Raw genomic sequence first — 17067 nt, forward strand, 5'->3', positions numbered from 1 at the left:
AACGTCCTTCTTGAATTATGGACACCAGATCGGGGCACTGATTCCAGCAGTGGTCACACCAGTGCCAAATTCTCCTACTAGAGATTCCTCTATTTATGCATCCAAAGATCAGACTAACCCATTTGGCCACAGTATTGAACTGGAAGCTCATGTTCAGCTGAATAGCTACAGTGACTCCCCATATCTTTTTCCAAGTCATGGGTTCCCAGTAGAGAGACCCCTCCATATTGTAAGTATATCATACATTCTTTATTCCTATATGTATACATTTACGCTTGATTTAAAACACATATCCAGATCACTCTGTGTAAGATACTTGTCCTTTTTGTTATTTACCAAGATTTACTAATATTTATGTCTGAAAGCTTTACCAGTGATGATTTTATGTTTTCTTCTTGCCCATTGATAACAATGTTAAATAGTGTGGGGTCAAATAAATACTATTGTCTGACCCACCCCACCACCACTTATTGTCTGATCCTCCTCCTCCAAAAATATTTCCTGCAACTGTGAAAATTGAAATAAGAAAAATCCTTAAAAATAAATATTGATATGCTCCATCAACATTATAATAAAATAAAAATTGAATTCTCCTAAGCCTAAATACAATTTAAACCACAGTTTAACTTTTTACTAAAAAAAAATAAATCATTGGAAAATTGGTCATGTTGGATTAACTCTGAGACAAAATTATGAGATTAGAATAATGTGCAGGAATATTCAACTCAATCTGAATTGCTGAAAATAGATTGCAATAATAATGAATAAAGAAAACTAACAAAATATTTTAAAAATCTAATAAATAGGAAAGGATGAGGATATAAGAAGAATATGATATGATGAATTGTCAGAAATTTTACATTGAAAACACATGCTGTTGTTGAAGTTTTATTTAAGCAGATAATCTGCTTTCCTACTGCTGCTATGTATTTTTCTTCTTTAAGGTTGTTTTTTTCTCAATACTTCCCTTGCAACTAAAGTTATTTTCACTGGTACCTGCATAGAAATCCAGGAGTGTTCAGCCTCAGTGCCCTGTTATAAAGTTAACAAGACAATTCCTAGCTCAGCAATTTTAGCTTTCATTTTTGTGATCCAAATCCCGCAGCAACACTAAGCATTTTCTTTGCTTCATACCCTGATAAATACCCTGTTCAACCAAGAGACTAGTCAGCTATGAAGCTCATGAAGCATAAACTGAACTATTTGAACATGAAGTAGGAGAAGGGACTACATCAGAATAAAATAACTACAATGGAAGGGATTCCATTTTGGGTACAGCTGAGACCATTTTTGTGGTATAACAATGCTCTCTATATTCATGCAATAGTTGCAAGTTACTGCTGTAGGGCTAAGTGAAAACATTTAGTCGTTGATCCTGCTGGCTGCTGGAAGACATGAGGAGAACCAGAGTTGTCCTTGCTGACTCAGCAGCTATCCAAAAATGCTTCTGGATAGTGCTGAGAAACATTTATAGTGCTCAATAGTGTGAACAAACCTCTACTCTTACAATGAACTGAGAACTGGTAAACAGTCAGGATGAGGGTAGAGAGAGAAAGCTTGATAAAATCATTACAATCAGTGACAGAACATGATGGCCTTGACCCTACACCTACTGCAACAAATGAGATTTTTGCTATTGACTTTCACTGATGCAGGACTGGGTCTGCTGTGTGTGATATTTGCTATTTTCATTTACTTTTACTGGCCCATTCAAGTACGCTTAAGAGGTCAGAGAACGTTAGGCTTTGGTGGCCAGCCAGTGTCTGAAGGTTCTCAGAAGGCAATATCTCTGATAGCTAGCTGCTCAGTGCCTCCTGAGAAATAGTGTCACAGTGTTCCTACAAGCCCACCACCCTGTAGTCTCCTCACTTTACCTCCACTTAAATGGTCCTTGAGTAACAAAATACTGTGCTCCGCATCTCTGCTGGTGGGTTATCACTGCTCTCTCTCTCTTTTATCTCTCATGTTTAATTCTGCTGCACAGAGCCCTTGGTTAGATTCTACTACAACTATACTAGCTGAGCCCTTTTCTATTTTGGAAATTGATTACCTGTTATATCTACTATTCATGTAAACCTATATTTGCAGCATACTCTTTGGTTCCATGTTTAGAGTATTTCATATTATAATCCATATCTTTTAAGATACAGCAATGTCATCAGACCAAGAGCACTAATGGATTGGATCCTCGTCTAATGTAAATCGGCATAGATCCATTAAAGTCAGTGGAGCCACGTTGATTTACAGCAGCTGAATATATGACCCATCGTCTTCTATTAAATTAAGTCACATTGAGTAGTAGACAAGGATGACCTTGTTGTGGGGAGAAAAGCTTTAATTATGAGAATTCCAGTAATTCATCTAATTTTTCATTAGACACATACTGTGATGGGTTGGATCACAGAAACACCCTTGGGGCTGCCAACTGATGTGCCAAGACTATGTTTGCCCCTGCTTTCCCTGCCAGTGTGGGACTCCAGCACCCTGTCTTGTTGAGCCAGACACGCCAGTCTGCTCTGATACAGACCCAGGGTCTGAACTACGTGCCCCAAAGCTGCAGACTTAACTGAAAGCAACTTAAGAAGTGTTCCTGTCTTTAACACTCAGATGCCCAACTCCCAGTGGGGTCCAAACCCCAAATAAATCTATTTTACCCCGTATAAAGCTTATACAGGGAAAACTCATAAATTGTTCACCCTCTATAACACTGATAGAAAGATATGCACACCTGTTCCTCCCTCCTTCCCCCCCCCCCCGGTATTAATACATACTCTGGGTTAATTAATAAGTAAAAAGTGATTTTATTAAATACAAAAAGTAGGATTTACGTGGTTCCAAGTAATAGCAGACAGAACAAAGTGAATTACCAAGCAAAATAAAATAAAACATGCAAATCTATGCCTAATCCAGTAAGAAAACTGAATACAGATAAAATCTCACCCTCAGAGATGTTTCAGTAAGCTTCTATCACAGACTGGACACCTTCCTAGTCTGGGCACAATCCTTTCCCCTGGTACAGCCCTTGTTCCAGCTCAGGTGGTAGCTAGGGGATTTCTCATGATTGCAGCCCCCTTTGTTCTGTTCCACCCCCTTATATAGCTTTGGTACAAGGCAGGAATCTTTTGTCTCTCTGAGTCGTCCCCCACTCCACCCCCCTTCCTTCTAAATGGAAAAGCACCAGGTTAAAGATGGATTCCAGTCCAGGTGACATGATCACAAGTAAGACTTCATTACCCACTTGCCAGCACACACTTATACAGGAAGACTTACAAGTAAAACAGAGCCATCTGCAGACAATTGTCCTGGTTAATGGGAGCCATCAAGATTCCAAACCACCATTAGTGGCCCACACATTGCATAATTACAATAGGCCCTCAGAGTTATATTTCATATTTCTAGTTTCAGACACAAGAATGATACATTCATACAAATAGGATGAACACACTCAGTAGATTATAAGCTTTGTAATGATATCTTACAAGAGACCTTTTGCATGAAGCATATTCCAGTTACATTATATTCACACTCATTAGCATATTTCCATAAAAACATATAGAGTGCAACATCACACATACCATTGTTAATCTTAGTTCTACATGCATTAGTACAAAGTAAACCTCTAAAATCAATGAGCATCAGTTCATATAAAGAAGCTTTTAATGATTTGGTAGCTCATAAGACAGTGTTCTGTTTATATTTTAATTAAAGAAATTAATCTTAAGGTTCCATTATACAACATTCATGCCAGGGTGTCCAATGACGCCTGACATTTTGTCTGTTTTCACAAGACCGTTATGTTTAACATAAAGCAGTGTGAAATCACATCAATAGTGTAATTATAATTACAAAAGCAAGCAATTTTCAACAACAGAGTACAAAATAGCAATTCACAAGAGTTTAAAAAAAGCTGAAGGGAATGGCCATCTGCATGTATATACACAAAGCCATGAATAAGCTTCATCTGTTGATTGCTGTTCATTGTGGGATCCTTGTGCTCAAGTTTTGTTTATGGGACCTATATGCCTGCCATGTTAACTTTACCTCTACCACAGCAGCAGATTTCTTTTAAGCCTTACAGTTGATCTGTGGCAAAAATCCAATATGCTAACTAAAGGTAACAAGTTCAAGAACTTTAATCAGCATAACACTCCTTTAGCTGTTCTTCAACTGGCAACAGGTTTATGGAAAATGCTCCTCTAAATTCATTCTCAGGTAGAGGGTTCTATACAACCTTGTGTTAAGAACTTTATCCATTTTGGTGTAAATTTAAGCCTACTGTAAGTGGATGCAATACCACTGGATTCAACAGAGTTACACTGTCTGAACCATGTCTGAACTCAGCTCTATGTATATGCTACAATAGTGTTGTGCTGTCACAGCTATTTAGAAAGCTGCATAATCTCTCAGAAGCCTTTAGTCTGTGAACTAATTGCAGTGAAATAGTGGTATGGTCAAGTGAAATGCCTGAATAACACTTAGCTTCTAGGTACATAGTTGATTAACCTCTCTTTTCCTATTTCCCCCTCTCTGTGTCTCATTTCTCCACCTGTCCAGCAAACAGACATAGCTTACAAAATGTTTGGGTTGGGAGGGAGAAGAGACAGAGACAGGGGACACTTACCAAATATGAATAATGACAAATGTGAAACCTATGTCTGCACGTAATTCTGAATGAAGCAAGTACACTACAAGAAAACTAATTTGTTGTTATGCATTAATATTATATGTTAATTTTGAAAATCGATAGTGTTTGAGAACAAAAAATACCAGCTTGAAGATAAAGAAAATGGAATAATTGTAGATGCAAATTTAGAATCATCTGAAAAAATGGCAATATAAAGTTCCTAGAGTATATTATATACTATTTTCTCTGATGACCTACAAAAAGGGGTAGGTGTTTGACACTTATCAATTTAAATGTTTGACACATCATTTTAAAAGGTTTAAACAGCTGATATTGATGTTAATATTACTTATTATAGGTAGTATTCCATGTAATATCAATAGGATTTCTTGCATGTAGAGAGAAGAGGTCAAGTCATGTAGATCTGATAGCAGATTGCTCTCTCTTTCTGCCCATATGACAGTGCTGCACAACAAAGACAGGATTCCTTGCGCCTGAACCAGAGTGTGCACGTCCTATGATCCATAAGTGTCCTTGGCATATTTGTATAAAACTATTGTTCGGGGGTGAAGAGTGGGGGTAGGGACACAAATCCGCTGTTATATGAGTCCTGTATTATGTTCCTCTGTTATGGTTTTGGAAATGAAGGGTAGAGAAGCTTCTTCAGTCCTTAAAATGGAATAGCAACAACAAAGTAGCTTTTCTCCCAATGTCACTCAGCTGCTCAAAGAGCAATACTTTCATCCTTCTCCCTGTGAGTTACTCATTACCCATATGGGTACTGGATGATGGGCAGAAGAGTTGGGCCTAGGAGTCCAATCCTGCTGAAGTGAAGGGCAAACTTTGACTTCAGTGGAAGTACCACTGGCTCAGACTAATTAGTTCATAAATTAAGTGAATTGCTCAAGGTTAAAATGTGAGTCAGTGTCAAAGCACAATTTAGAACATGGTAGTTCTAATAATTAAGAATAGCCCTTTTGGTGATACAGAATTTCAGATTTTGACATGTATTTTTGATAAGAGTTACTTCATGTCAAATTTGACAGTGAATAGTCTTTCCCTTTAGAAAATAACATTGAAGGGTTTTGCAATTACACAGCGCTTAACTAATTCCCATAGTGAATGTGAACTTTTCATTTCTAGAGTGAAGATGACTTTTTTCCAACAGTACAACTTTAATAATTAGGCCTGTACACCCAAGTTGGGTGTTTGGGCCAATTTTTCACATTCAGTTAGCTGGCAAAGCAGAAAAAAAAGATAATAAAGAAATAGATGTAGGAGCTTTAGCTTGCAAGCCTATTAAAATCCTTCTTTCAGCTTTAGCAGCTTTAGTAGTCACAGGATCTTCGTTATTTGTTAAACCAGAAGTATGATGAAGCATGCTGCCAATGCTGTTTCTTGCTCACTAAAGGTTTTTGTTTGGTTGGTTGGGGTTTTTTTGCTATTTGTTCTCCGTTCAGCATGTTCAACTAGAAGTGTAGTTATATGTATGAGAACAGTAAATATATTGCTCCTTTAAATAGATTTGCTGAGCAAAACTACAGCTAACAAGCAGGAAAGTCCAGATGTAACAGATTCATTACACTGAATATCTGGATAATCCAAGGAATTAGGAAACTCCCATTAAAATCGATGGCTCACCTGATTACTTAAATGAGTTTCAGGTTAATTAAGTTAAGGTTTTACCAAAGATTTGTTTATATTTTAAAATTTCTCCATATTTTATCCCTTACGCTTCTTTCTTAATTGAATATCTCTTTAGATTTTCCAGGGAAGACCCTGAGTGGATGTTAATCAGTGTTGGTCCTATGACTTTGAGCTGTGACAGTTTACATGAGCCGAGAATCTGCCCCTAAATGCTCTGGCGATGCAAAGTGGATTTAAAGCTGCTGGAAGTTGGCAGCTGAGTATTTGCCCAGCATAGGAAAGTCAGTTATACCAGCTCTGATCCACACTCTTTCAGCCTCCTTGGCATAAATGCTATGGTGGGCATTTTCCAGTGGAGGGAGGGTAAATGGCTAGAGCCCTTGGGTGGACATTTCAAGCATTTGAGAGCAAATCTTGCCCATCATTTGTGGGTGGTGTGGAGGGAGCTCTGGCAATAGAATATGGTTCATTTAATTGAGCAAGGTGAGAGCAGATTTTCGGAGGATGCTCGGGGAGAGCCTATCCCTATTTTCTGTGTAGCCTAATTCATCACTTGCTTCCTGTGGTGCTCCACACAGATAGAATCTGGGCATAGGACAGGGTGAGTCCAGAGTATTTCTTGCTATGTAGATTTTATGGCTTTCCTCACACATTGAGTAGAATCAAGGGTTAAAGTAGATTGAAAGAAAAGGGGAAATTCTCACCTCAATTGCCAAGGAGGATGGGGAACTATGGGGAAATACTGCTCATCCAAATAGAGAAAGGAAGGGGAATTCTGCTATTTTATGCTCCTCTTACTTCAATCCCTGGTGGGACTGTTAGGATCATAGAGCCTGATTCACCACTGGTGCAAATCTGGAGTATTAGTGGTGGATCATCCCCATGGAGTTTACTCCAGCCATGCTGAAGAAGGGGCTACCCTCAGCAGAGTGTCACTGCTTCCCCATCACAACCTGGAGAAGGATTCCTTTCATAGACGCTGACTTCATCGGAGCTCCGGGGCTCCAAGTACCCATCAAAAAAAAAAAAAAAAATAGGAGGAACTCAGCATTCATGAACCACCAGTAGGTGCCATGTACATGGCAGAAAGCACACACCAGCAAAAACAAAATAAGAGTGATTCCTTTCCCTTCTATTCTGAAATTCTTCATGTCCAGCCCAGTTACTGTGTGTAAGCACTGGAGAAAAGCTTTGCCTAATAATGACCCTATAATATTGTAAAAACCAAAGGAAAAAGAGAGAAAGAAAAAAAAACTATTAAAAGAACATGATCTGATTGAGTTTTTAAATCACTAAGAGATTTCTATGCACTGAGGATCTATCCATAGCTCTGTACCTAACACTCTGAAGCCAACAGAATCTTCTATTTATCTGAGAAGAGAAAATAGCATTAACTGAAGCTTGAGGAACAGCGATAATGAAAGATAATACAGAGTGGTTTAGCATTTCACTGTGAGAGTGTACTACATCCAGTGGACAAGGCTATATTTCTCTGTGAAATGTGAGATTTTTGTTTCTGAACTCTCTTTATACATAGCTACTTTAGCATATACAGAATACAATCGAAAGTCCATATCAAGACCTTCTTCCTATAAAACACTCCATGTTCTGTTTGGAAAAAATAAGACTGGAGGAGAACATCCATAGCACAAATAAGAAACATGATTTTCTACTCATTGATTTCCATGTATCTTCTTTTCTTGTATTCTCTGGTTCCCCCCTTCTTTCCCCATTATTTTGTGCTCTATTTATTTTCCTATATTTCTCTTTTCCATTATTATTTATTATCTTTCCCATTCCCTAAATATGGCAGCTTACTTTTTTTTTTAAGTGAGGTTTTTTCCTTGCCAGGGGATTGGGGGGGGGAGGAGGGGGAGGATGATAGGTTCCCAAGCTCTCACAACTCGAGTCCTGCTGGTTTGATGCATAACCTGAGGCAAAAAAGTGCATTTGTATTCTCTTACAAGTTGGAGGTGTTTTTATGTGTGTAATAGAATAATTTATCATGAGTAGATAACAGTTGGCATCTGTAGTTCTTGTGCCATCTTGCATCACATAATGCATATGCTGCAGGTTATCGCTGCATGTCACAAAACATTTTTTTCAGTTGTAGAGTAGATTTTGAAATGTAAGGTAATGGATCTTACAGCCTTTCAGAATAAGAGAAGGTGTCAAAACCCAGAAAAGGAATGAGCGTGTCAGGTTTTCTCTCACAGTTCTCCACTGATTTCTTATTGTGGTTCCCCTCACCCCTGAGTCTCCTTCCATTCTGTCAATGACACCAGCCTTAACTGTCCACTTGTCATCTCCTCTCATTAATGCTTTCACATGAATGGAACACCACTCCTGAACTGACCTGTATGGCCCCTACCCTCTCCTGCTCCAAATCAGCCAACATTTCCAGTCTAGCCTGAGGTGCTATATTCAACTTCAAAATTAATAAAGGTAAACAGACAGTACAATCATACGCAGGGCCAGACCTCTAGCTGATGTATATCTGCAAAGCCCCCTCTCTTCAATAAATTTACTCTGATTACAACAGCCCACTGTACACATTTCATTGTTTTCCCTGTGTCCTAGGTTTGGTATGTTATTGATCTTAGATTGTAAACTCTTCAGTAAAGGGAATGTATCCACTTCTATGTTAGAATAGGATTCAAATCCTGGTGGGGAAATTGGATTTCATAGAATATCAGGGTTGGAAGGGATCTCAGGAGGTCATCTAGTCCAACTCTCTGCTGAAAGCAGGACCAAACCCCTGAGAGATTTTTTTTTTTTGCCCCAGATCCCTAAATGGCCCCCCACAAGGATTGAACTCACAACCCTAGGTTTAGCAGGCCAATGCTCAAACCACTGAGCTATGGTACCCTAATATAAATGCTTACATAGTAACAACTGCTGAATGTAGCTAATAATAAAAATGCTCACCAGCCCATGAGCCCACCAGATAAACCAGTCACTAGATTCATTGTACACATGTGTGTGATAATATGCGCAGCTGGGAACACAACATAGCCATTTCATCCCAAGTAAGGATGGACAAACAGTTTGAGTATAATGAGAATTGACCCCAAACCTATACCAAATCTTTTACAATGTTTAAAATGTTAGGTTAACTTAAGTATATTCTTTTTTTTATTTATTCCTTGTTGGCATCTACTAGGACTAGCATCACTGCAATATTGCAAGGAAAACTGTTTAAAGATGTTTTAGTCTCCAATGAAACAGAGTGCAATCAAGCTTGCACAAAAGCCACATCTTGTAAGAGTTCAGCTCTACTTTTTTGGACTGAAGAAGTTTAGATGAGCTTAAGAGAAACATCCAAAGTTTTAGTTCCTTATCCAAACAGACACTCACAACAACCTTTTCATATTCACCTGGCACTAGCCTCCAATAACTTGCTGGTGTTACAAGTATCGCTGAACCTTTACACTAAAGTGGAAAATTTCATAGTTCATACAACTCCCGTTCTAGTCTGTTACTCAGAACACAGTGATTCAGTGCCCTTGCTAGAAAGCAGAGTAAAGCTGCGGGTGTAGCTTTATTTAAGTAGGCCTTGAAAGATAACCTTTTATTGGTAGCAAATCTTTTAATTAGTTTTGACCTATCTGAGGTCTGCACAGAGCTGGGAGTGTATACACACAGATCCCAACATGACTGCAAGTGTGCACCATTTTGATCATAACATGTGGCTTACTATATCAATGCCCCCAAGCCAAGAATTCATGCTGTTAGAAAGAAACACACCATATGTGGTATTCAATTGCTCAGCTCAACCTATTACCTCACTAAGTATAACTGGTTGTTGTAGAATACAAGGAAATGGCCTGAGTCAACTGAAGGTAAAAATCTGAAAACGGGTATTTGAAAAAAAGCTTGAGACTATTGTAAAGATTTTCTATTAGTATCAGTTGCAGTATAACAGTTACTCCCTTATTCTTCAGCTATTAAACTCCCTTCTTTATCCTACTCAGAACACCAAACTATACATTTGAAAAGTAGATTACAATATCACCGATCTTTACTGTTTATGAATTATATCTATCTTAGCTGCTCATATGGTCTCAATCACTATGTGAGCAACTTACAATCTTTAAAGTATTTATACTCACAATATCAGCGTGAGACAAGGAAGTGCTATTACGTAATTATCTTTTTTTTTTTCAAGATGGGGAACAGAGGCACAGACACACTAAGTGACTTACCCAAGATCACACAGAATGTTTGTGAGAGCCAGGAATGGACCCAGGGCTCCAGCTAGTACCCTGGCTAGTTCTGTAAGCACAATGCTTCATTTCTAGCTTCTTCTACCTAGTTGCCTTAGTGTAATCAATACTTATGGGTTGTGTACAATTGTCTCATGCTAAAACTTGATGAAGAACACAGTGTTTTACCTAACACTGATTTCTTTTAGTTAAGCTGCTGGATGTGGAAGAAAATGTTGACTTGAATAAAATGTTAGCTGGCCCAAATGATTTAACAGGCCAAGAAATTTCCATTTACGGATTGTACTAAGAACATTGAGTTTTCTTCCAATTCCAATTTTCATTTAATTTATATTAAGAAAGGATTCATGTTGTCTCACTTTCTTTCCTTGTTCAGTCATGAAATTAAGCTTGTACTGTCTCATGATTCTGTGGAAGACAGTCACATGCTACAGTCCTTTCATCACTTTAACACTGAGTATTAGAATTGGCTTTAATGTCACCTCTTCTTAGAGGTCAGTTAATCTATAAACACGGAGAAGAGGAACCAATGGTCAGTTAGTCCAGCTACCAAGAGTTCAAAGCAGTATAACATTGTTCAGAGTACAGAACATTTCAGGCCTCATGACACATTCTTCTGATAGTTGTAGCAATGGAAGGTTATTTATTATTTATTTGTATTACAACATCCTCTAAGCACCCCAGTTATGGACCAGTACCCAATGATGCTAGTGTAACCCATTTTCATTAACTTCCAAAAAGAGGTTAACAGAATAGGAAATGTTGCACCACCCACAAAGGTCATCCCCACCATAAAGAAGTATATTACAGAAGTCCTGCTTGTTAAGGCTGACCTTTGCACTTGACGCAGGAATTCAAACTTCTATTTGATATGAAAAATACAGCATGTCTTTGAAATCAGTTTAATCTAATCTGGGACCACATATGCTAAAATACCATAACTATAATCACATGGTTATTGCATGATGTCACTACAGTGCAGAATTAAAGTTGTTCAAGTGCCCTGTGCATTTCTCTAGTTCAACATGGTTGGAATTCTTTTATGTTTAACCCTGATTTATGGTGCTTACATACTCCTGGTGGAATTCGACGTCACTATGCGTGCACAAAATTCATGGCCCCCAAAGATTTCTTTGCTTCCCTGAAGAAAAATTATTTCTGATCGGGAAGCTGCAAGAGTGGTCACACACCCCTCCCCAGTAGTGCAGGCAGGTCACTTTGAGCACCTGAAGCAGCTGGTAGAGAAGTAAATCACCGCTAGGGTGGGAGGGCTGGGCAGTCGTCCATGTGAGAGAGACACTCTGTCCCTCTTGCTCGCTATTGCTGCATTCTCGACATGGAGGGACAGGGCTTTGGGGTGTTTCTGGGGAGGTAGGCATGGGGCAGGCTCTGTCCCCTCAGGCAAAGCAGAATGTACCAGCCTGCCTGCTTAGTGAATTGTTTCCATTGTCCTTGTGAATTCCCCCAGGAGTATAAAACAGATGTAAAATGGTAAGGCTCCTTTACAGAGTGGTGTAAAAGAACCTTATTGTAAAGGACAGTGTGGCCTTACAAATGCTTATGGTACTTTAGTAATTAGAACTGTTCTAAATTTTTGGACTGAAAAAATTTCCTATCAAAATGTGCTCCATGAACTGTTTGCTACTGACTTTTCTGAAGATGGTCAATAGCCAATGTAAATTGTGAGTTTGAGTCCCCAGCTCTCACTTGCTCTTCAGTTTCCTATGATATAACACTGAGCATATGGCTGCATATATTTGTTGACTAATAACTAGAAGTATAGGGTCAATACAAGCTACATTACTATTAGACAGAGGGGGTTTAGGGATTTCCTCAAGTGCTCCCCACTCCCAATCTTCATCCATTGTTCTGTAGTTTAAATAAATTACCAAAATAACTGAAACCAGGGTGATTATATTGTGTTATTTTAACAAATAAAATATGCAGCATTTTTCAGAATTTTAAAATATTGTGCACAGAATTTTTAGTTTTTTGGTGCTGAATTCCCTCAGGAGTAGCTTATACAGGCAAGGCTTGATATGACATGATGCAGGGAGAAATGTCATTAGGCAAGGAGAGAGGGTTTAGAGATGAGGAGGGGAGGGATTACTTGATTTTGCAGGATACCCTTCGTGGGTAAGATCCTCAGCTGGTGTAAATTGGCATAGCTCCTTTAAAATCAAGTCATGAGTTTCTGGTCTTATGTTAGCTAGAAGATTGGCAAGGGAAAGCATTATTACTACAGGGATTGCAGAAAGTGGTGCTTGAGGAGGTATTTGAAGGGGAGAGGAAGGTAAAATAGCCTACAGGATCAAGGGGGAACTAATGGGATTTACAGGCACATGTAGAAGACACAAAAGAGGCATGAAGTCAAGTGAAAGGGGCACAATGTAACTCGGGTGTTATGGGAAATAGGCAAGAACAAGCAGTTTAATCTGATATGAGGCCAGTGAATTGAGTAATAAATTTATTTAATTGTTTAATGAAATCTGAAGTGCGCTCACACACACATAAATACAAATTATTCTATGAGATCTGATAATACATAAGGAAACTGTAGGTAGCAAAGTAAGACTTTCTTATCTTCATTTTAATTGTTTTAATCTGCATGCACATATTTGTATGAAGGGAAGTTTGAAATTTAAACCGTACACATTTTTTCACCGACTCTTTTAAAAGCATGCGCATCCCGAGAGCTTGCTAAACTAGGCAAGCATGGCAAACTTTCTTGTCAGCTCATCAAGCCTGAGGCGAGCACATAGAGCTGTAGACTGTCACCAGCTTAAAAAAGAAAAAGACTGAAATCTATTTCATTTTCTTTCACATTCATTTTTGACCTAATACACTATAGGAAAATGTCTTTCTGGAGGGCATATAGTCAAGTGCCTTTGCAATGGTAAAGACCTCGCCTGTGCCCTTACTTTCAATTTTAGAAAATAGTTAATGTGTTCCTGTTGTTTGTGTTATGCTTTTGTTTATTTCTAGGACTCTAGGATATATACTGGGCATGCATTTCCTTTCTTCTGTTTTTCTACTGTTCTTAAAAGGCCAGCTATTGTTAGCAGCTATTACAGATGTTATTTCAGTTGTACTGAGCTTTGCTAATGAAAAACTGTTGAATGACACTGCTTTTGACATTTATGGCATACCAAGTTGAACAAAGGCTGCCTTTAGCCAACAAATCCAAGTCTATGAATGTTAATCCTTCACATTTATAGAATGATCCTGTTTTAATCACTTGCTGTATTTTGTTATGAGGAAAAGAGGCTTTTATGGAAGTTTATTCCTAGGCTGTATTTCCTGAGTCACATTTAACTTCATAACCGCTGGGAGGAAAAATCTTATTATTCTGTGTATGAGCATCTATTAGCATTTTATGTTCTCATTTATCTTTGATGATTCTAATGTGCCCAGTGCTGTAATATGTAGTTGCCAAAACATATCATTAAGAAATGCATGAAGCTTCATGTAATGGCCTTTGCTGTTTGCTACTCCTAGATTGTGCTGCTTTTATTTGGAGGTGTGTGTTTGTGTGTGGTTATGAGTCCATCGTTTTGTTATATTTCTATTCGATGGTTTCCCGGCAACTGTTATACGGAAAGTCTCTGAGGAAAGGTGCACTTTAATCACGTTCACAAAACAGTTGCATTTGTGCTCATTCTAATCCCCTCCATTAAGGAAGTCCCAGAAGTTACTACAGAACCCAAAATGTGTACTGTCTTGCAGCTCTCTCGTCAAGTCACAAATGGAGAAACATCTCTCAGATCACAAGGCCATTGGCTGTCTTAACGGTCAGGACTGGAGTTGATAGAAATTTTTGCTTAAAAAAAATTTGTTTATTTTTTGGGCAGAAAAATGACTTTTTAAAAAATCCCCAAACCCATCAACATTGTTAACATTACCCTTTGAAAATAGGTCCATTTTAAATCCTGTGAAATGGAAACAACTTTGAATTCTTTTGTAAAATAACTTCTTCATTTTTCAATGAGGTCTAGTAAGGCCCATAACATCACACAGGATCTGCAATTGGATGGGGAGCCAATGGAGGGCTGGTGTGATATGTTCTGAGAATATTTTATTGTTTTAGATTTGGGTGACTGAAAGTTGCACAAGCTGGGATTTCCATATTGCTTTCATTTTCAGCTTAATGGAGGGTGAATCAAGGTAGTCCTATCTCGTATTTAATATTCATGGATCACAATAGCTGGGTCCTCATCTGAGAGGAATGGGTACTGCTTGCCACTGTTATCAGAGCATACATGAGGAGTTAGGAGCCCAGTAAGCCACCAAGATGTTTCCCTATTGTGTTAAACAAAAGACAGATGCTCTCATTAGAGAATAATATTAATGGATTAACTATGTCTTTTGAAATGTTTCTCTTCCCCACCAATTCTAGCCTAGTTTTGCCTGAATTAAGCGTGAATGAGCTATTTTGCATCAAAATGTTTTGACTTTTGCAAACATTTTGACATCTGTGTTATTGTTGAGTGTATCTGTTATGGAGGATGTGAAAAATATGGGCATTCTTATCATATTTCCTTTTTGGGCCTCTCACTTCTGACCACTGTATTCTACATATTATTCCTAAGTGTATAAGGCTATTGCTGATTCTCCCTTTCTATTTTTTTTCTGGTCTCCATCATTACTGCTGGATATACTTGCTTTGCTTCCCTGAGGTATGGGAGCTCCTCTGATGGGAGCTGGCATAAATAAATGTGATGGAGACAATCACCAGATTATTAAATTAAAGGAATGAATGGAGTTGGACAAGCTAATGATGACAGAGAAGTAAAACCTCTTCTCCCTTAGTAATTTGTTGTGTAAAGAATGTCAGAGAAATTGCAGTCCTCATGCAATATACCTCACCCCTCTATGTTTTTAAGGGTCATGAAAGCACTCATCAACGAGAGTGTCTTATGTACAAATGAGACATCACAATGGGACCTTTGTTTTAGTATAAACCATTCCCTTTCATCTTTTCTTTTTGCTGTCTGCTTTAATGACAGAGAATTGTGTCTATGTTTCAAGAAACAGCAATAATTTTAAACATTTTACTCTTCAGCACTTGTACAATGTGCAGTGTAATGAAACCCTGATCCTAAATATTGTACAATATGTATAATAAATAAATATGACTAATTCTTACATTTGAAAACTGCCCATTACATGAGCCTGTGTCAAGACTAATCAATTTACATTTATTTAGGTACTTATTTACCCTAGTGCTGTACCTTAGCATTGTACAGTACATGAAATGGAGTAAGACTGTCTGTTAAATGTACTAGCTTTGCATTTTATGATCAAATGTGAGTCATAAAGCAATTGTAGATGTTTGACAAACATTTGTAAATGGAGTCAATGTTTTTAATCTTCATATTTTATTTAATATTTTCAGAATGCATTTATCAGTGGCATTCCTAAATGTTTGAAAAAAAATGAATTGATTTTATTTGACATTACAGGAGCATCAAAATAATCCTTAACATGGTGCATTACCATCTCTTCTTAATAAACATTGTCCCTGCTGAACTGGGATAGAATCCTGGTCCTATAGCTCCAAACACAAAGGTCCCTGTTAGCTATAGAAGGACTCTTGTTCTTTCTCAATTGCAACTAGTCACTAGAGGGCAGCGTGCTGTCTTTCACACAGTGCCTTACCCTGCTCCCACTGAAGTCAATGACAAAAAATTTCCTGCTGCCTTCAACAAGAGCAGGATTGGACCTATAACTCCCATTCCTGTCATTAGGGCAGGATCTGGCCCTAAATTATCCACAACAAAATTATTTAGTAGGATAACCAAGCCTGTGGAGACAGATAAAACTAATGTATGCTGACAATCTGGCCCTTTTGGCTGACAACAAAGAGGAATGGGTAAATATGGTATCAAAGTGGGAATCTGTGTTCAAGACCCTGATCAGAAGATAAACACAAAGAAAACTGAAGTAGGGAAGGTGGAAGAAGAGCTTTTGATTGAAGTTTCAGGAGAGAAGCTGAAGGAGAAGAAAGAATGTGGGTACTTGGGAAGCACACTTAATGCCATTAGAGACAGATCTGGAGACCTGAAAGAAGAACCCAGTGTGCATAGGCAGCAGTGAAAAAAGTGGCAGGAGTACCATGGAACTGGCAATTAAATAGCAAACTGAAAGGAAATGTATATGCTGCATGTGTTTGTCCCTGCCTGCTCAATGGCTTGGAAATGGTTTGATTTACAGAGATGGAAGATACAAGTAGTAGAAAATAAGAAAAAAGAAGATACAGGTAGTAGAAAATAACATACTACAGGGAGCATATATGAGGTATGCTAGACATCATAAAAATGGGAAAAGAATGCTCAGCAAAGAAGAGAAGAGGACAGCAAGAAAGCACATGGAAGCTGAAGATATAGTGGAATGACTCTGCGAAGTGTGAAGAAAAAAGGACTGGAAATCCAAGACCTACAAATCTGTGCCATGGACGGGAAGAAGTGGTGAAGAATTGTGGGTACCTCCACCCAGGGCCGGCACCAGTCACCAGCTGAGCAAGCTCGTGCTTGGGGCGGCAGATTCCAAAGGGCGGCATTCCGTCTAATC

This window comes from Terrapene carolina, unplaced genomic scaffold (assembly GCF_002925995.2).
Source record: "Terrapene carolina triunguis isolate 2854851 unplaced genomic scaffold, T_m_triunguis-2.0 Scaffold66, whole genome shotgun sequence".
Lineage (NCBI taxonomy): Eukaryota > Metazoa > Chordata > Testudines > Emydidae > Terrapene > Terrapene triunguis.